Raw genomic sequence first — 4,641 nt, 5'->3', positions numbered from 1 at the left:
ACAGACGCGTGTTTGGCGCTGCAATCGTGTTTTATTCTTTTTGAAACTCCGATTCGTTTTTTTTTATCATATTCGACATATTTTCTCTATAAATAGCCTCCTAAAACCTCTGTTTTAGATCATCAATTCTCAGTTCTTATCACCAATTCTCATCAAGAAATTCTTGATTCTTCTCTCTCTCTCTTTTCTAAACTAGCTTTTCTCATACAAATTCATCATTCACAAGATTTAGACATACCTAGCCAAGTTCGAAGTTGCCTTCGCCCTAGACGTGAAAGGTTTTAATTTCTGAGGGTTTGGTCCCAAATCTCTCTTTCAATTATTTAATTTAATTGTTTGATTTTATATTTTCCTTGAAGTTACTAATAATGTGTGTATTTTGTTATTTGAAAGAGGTATGAGACATCCAAGTAAGTACTTTATTTGTTTAATTGATATTTTGATATAGAAATCATGCTTAGGTTATTATTTTGATTCCTAGTATCATGTTTTAGGATGTTTTATTGCTTCCTAGTATCATGTTTTGGGTTAACAACTAAAAATTCCTAATATCAAGTATGATTAAAAGAATGCTTCCTATTTTCTTTCCTAATATCATGTTAGTATCATGTTAGGGTTAAAGCTTTGATCTTTGATGTTTAGTGACATGGTAGGGTTTGTTATTAATCTTGTTAGTATCATGCCTAAGATCTTTCTATTATTATGCTTTAACATAATTATTTTAATTATGATTATTATGAGGAAAAATTGTAAATAATCACCTGTCAAAGCACCTAAAATTGATTTTACCACCTATTTTTTTCATAATTTTAAATAACCACCTGTAAAAGGCTAAAAATATTGATATCACCACTTGTAGCCTGTTTCTGACCATTTTACCGATTGTGGGCCCCTAATAACGGCTATACTTTGCTGTTAAAATTAAAACTCCTGCCCTCGATTTTTATTCTCTTTCATCCAAAAAACCTTATGAGTCCCAATTTTTTCCCCAAACTTTGTGTTAAAATTCGAATTCCTCTGCAAGGAACCCATTAAATTACTCTTCAATTGAATTGATACTCAACTAAGTCAATTGTCAATGCTATTCAATACCCTTTTTTTCGATTCATATTGCTGTTGAAATTGGGAAAATATTTACCAATTTGTGGGCAAATAATTTCGTAAATTGCAGTAAATTCATGAAGTCATACTTGAATGGTAAAAGGATGTTATTAACCAATTGTTGCTTGACAAGAAGCTGATGAAGGCTGAGCTCAACTCACTACAAAGAGAGGTGGAGGACATTAGTGGGCAGAGAAGATGCTTGTTGAATGAAATTGACAACTTGAAGTTGAAGTGCAAAGCTTTAAGTGGTGATAGGAAGAAAATGAGCAAGAATTGTCAGCAAGCACTACAAGAAAAAAATTTATTTGCTGCGTTTTGTGCTATTCGCTGCAAATTAAAGCATGTTTTCCCTTCTTTTTAATCGAAATTATTAATTTGCAGGGGTGAAACATTAAATCCGCTGCAAATCATTCATCTTGCTTATATCCCCCAAACCCTTATTCCTTTGTCATTTCATTACTCATTCTCTCACCCTTCACCGCCGCTCTCTTTCCTCTTTCCTCTTTCCTCACTAGATCGACTTCATCTTTCTCAGTCACCGTCATCCGCACCGGCGCTAACCGTCATCTTCGCCGCTAACGCTTCACATTCTCTCCACCACTGTCAACACTCTTCACCCTCACGTTCTACTTTGATTCTTCAATTTGCTCCTTAGTCTATCTCTTATACATGGATCCAATTCAAGTAATCTCTCGTTCTCTCTCTATTTAAAGATTTGAACATGTTTGTATTTAAATTCTAGGTTTAATTTGATGAATACAATTGTGCGATTATATTTAATTGATTTTAAAATTGATTATTTTCAACATCAATATTAGATCTGTTGTTGTATATAATCTGATTTGATTTTCAAGGTTTTTTTGTATTGATTTTGATCTTAGGGTTGTTTATTTTCTTGAATTTGTGATTTGCCTAATATCGAAATAAGCAATCTGATGCGAGAAAGACAGGAACAGCTAGTACGATTTCCAGCCAATTCATCGCCCTGCTTTCGCTGATGTTCAGTCTTTAGCATCAATTCCTCCGCCTATCGTCACCGCTACTAACTCTTGGAATTTCCTCGTATCTAAGACTAATTCTACTCTCATATTATGATTTATCTCTTTATTCTCTTGTTGAATTAATTGATTGAGGTTTTTGTATGATGAATTTGAATTTTCTGGTGATTGTCTTATTTGATTATTGTTGGTTGATTGACATAATTTGTGTTGGTATATGAACTTTAGGATGAATGACAGAAACTATGTGATTTCTTTTGTTGTTGTGGATGTTTTTTGTTCACTGGGGGTTGGGAATTGCTGAATGCATTTGAAGTTTGCCTTTTGTAATCTCTAAGTTCTCTAAGTTATGGCTGGGATATATAAAAGAAACTGTCTCCTTCTTGAAGTTGGGTGATTAACTGCAATTGCCCTTTTGTGTTACCTTTTGTGTTATAAGATAAATCAACTTTTAAAATTTGTGGGGATATTTTAGTTAGGAAATTAAGCTTCTAGTAATCTGTAAATTTATGAATACAATGAGTTTTGAAATTATTAAGGAACAAAGTGTGGGATGGTGAATCTATCATATAGAAAAATCGCGTAAATTGGTTATAAAAGGTGGGTTACAAAGGGCTGGGGTTGATTTATTATGTGCCTTATTACTATACTTTAGAGATTTGCCATGATATTTGCCATCATATGAAGCAAAAAAAAAAAAAAAAAAAAAAAAAGGTATAGTGGTGACTAGTTGACTAGTGCATGTATAAATTTTACTAGTTTGAGTTTTTTTTTTTTCCCTTTTCTTTTCTAATATTTGGTGTATATATATATAATTCTTGGATTTGTCTTTTAAGTATCAAAAGCCAATTAAACAACTTCAGATTACTATCTACAGATAGTGCCCTGTGAATTTCAGCTTTGTGTTCTTGATTATGTTATTTGGCTAATGTCTCTTGCCTCTCCATCATAAAATCAATAGTTTGCTGATTATATGCTGTTTTAAGGATAGTTTTTTAACATATTTAACTTGGGATATTTGCTAATTATATGCAGGATAAAAGCACAAATTTTTCAATTGACAATATCAAATGATGATCAAGAATAATTGCTGGCAGCTCGACCCCATTGTTGTTGTTGGCCGCTTGACGCCACTACTATTGCGGCTGCTCTTTTATTATGCTAAGCTGTTGAAATGGCTGATGTATTGTAGTTTTTTTTTTTCGATAAAAGTTTAATTATACAGGCTTTTGGTAATGGGGATATTTAAGTTATACATATAAGCCTTTAAGTAGCAATTTAAAGTGCAATTTGGTATTTTTCTTTTTACTAGTGCAATTTCGTCTTAAGAGTAGAAATTTTTTATATAGCAGATTATTAGCATATTAGACAAATAAAAATCCAACAATAACATATTTAATTATTTGCAAATCAAAATATTAATTTGCAAGGGTTAATGGAATTAACCGCTGCAAATGAATCTACTAATTTGCTGCATATAACCAACTGCAGCAAATGAATCAATTGATTTGCTGCCCTGGCGTTTGCTGCCACTCCAAAATCGCAGCAAATAAATCATTTTTGACCCCTGCAAATAAATGTTTTTCTACTAGTGAAGTGAACCCTACTCCAACTTCAAACTACTTCCTAATTGTTGCACTGCTTTGTTTTGTGTTGATGCTGTTAGGAATGATTGTAATTTTCAGAAAAAATGTAGCCATGAATTAGTTTATTAATGGTTAAGACATTAATACACTATGCTTATTAATGGTTAGTAATGTAAACCTTGAAGTTTGGAATGAAATGGAATACATTTTGCCATAAATCTGTCATATTGCATTGGTAATTGTTGTCCAAAATGTGCAAAATACAGGTACACAAACTTAATGCTACTGTTTTTAAATTGATAGAATTACAAAACCATTCTCTGAATAAATCACTACAGTCCTCTAATTGGTTTCAGCTTCTCTCTATTCTGAGTTGATCTGGTTCTTGGTCCAGCAGTTTGTGCAGTTGATGCTTGGCTTGTTGCCCTTTCCTGAGATGATCTTGAGGTAGGTTTTGATGTTGTTGCAGATGTTGGTGTTGGAGTATTTGCTGTAGGAGGTGGAGGTGCTGAATTAGCTGGTTCTTGAGGGAAGCTCTTGTTTGCTATGCTAGATGGGCAAGCTCCTACTGCTTTCTCTAAATGGAAACAAAGGAACTTTGTGTTAGTTTAGAGTAGTTTAGATGAGCATGAAAAATGAATAATAAAAGAAGGAATCCCACCTTCCTAACAGCTCTCTGTTCCTTCTTTCTCTCAGCAACTACCCATGCTGTTTGTAGTGGTGGTCTCCCACCTTTGTTCTTCTCTGTTTCCACAGTAGCTTCAACCAAGATAGATGCAGATGTGGTGTCATTTGAGGGATAAGTTTTTGCATAATGGCCTGCCTTGCCACATAAACTGCAATGCTTTTGTTTCTTTGATGTTGAAGGCTTATTTTTTTGGTCTTCTGATGTGCCCTCCACTTTTTCAAGTTTTCTTTTCTTCATCTTAGGCCTCCCTGGTTGTATCTTGATT

General features: G+C 33.4%; 1 long non-coding RNA gene across 3 annotated transcripts; it reads left to right on the top strand.

The window, feature by feature from the left end:
- The first annotated feature begins 966 nt into the window (after window positions 1-966).
- Window positions 967-3,419, top strand: LOC110716592. Of its 3 annotated transcripts, none has more exons than XR_002510517.1 (2): window positions 967-1,788; window positions 3,138-3,419. It is a non-coding gene; the product is annotated as an uncharacterized LOC110716592 (long non-coding RNA). The 3 variants fall into 3 exon arrangements; XR_002510518.1 differs by having other exon boundaries at window positions 967-2,166; XR_002510516.1 differs by having other exon boundaries at window positions 2,033-3,410.
- The last annotated feature ends 1,222 nt before the right edge of the window (window positions 3,420-4,641 follow it).

The sequence above is a fragment of the Chenopodium quinoa genome, unplaced genomic scaffold (genome assembly GCF_001683475.1).
Source record: "Chenopodium quinoa cultivar QQ74 unplaced genomic scaffold, ASM168347v1, whole genome shotgun sequence".
Taxonomy (NCBI): Eukaryota; Viridiplantae; Streptophyta; class Magnoliopsida; order Caryophyllales; family Amaranthaceae; genus Chenopodium; species Chenopodium quinoa.
The sequence above is the reverse complement of the archived record's forward strand: the minus strand, read 5'-3'. Positions and strand labels throughout refer to the sequence as shown.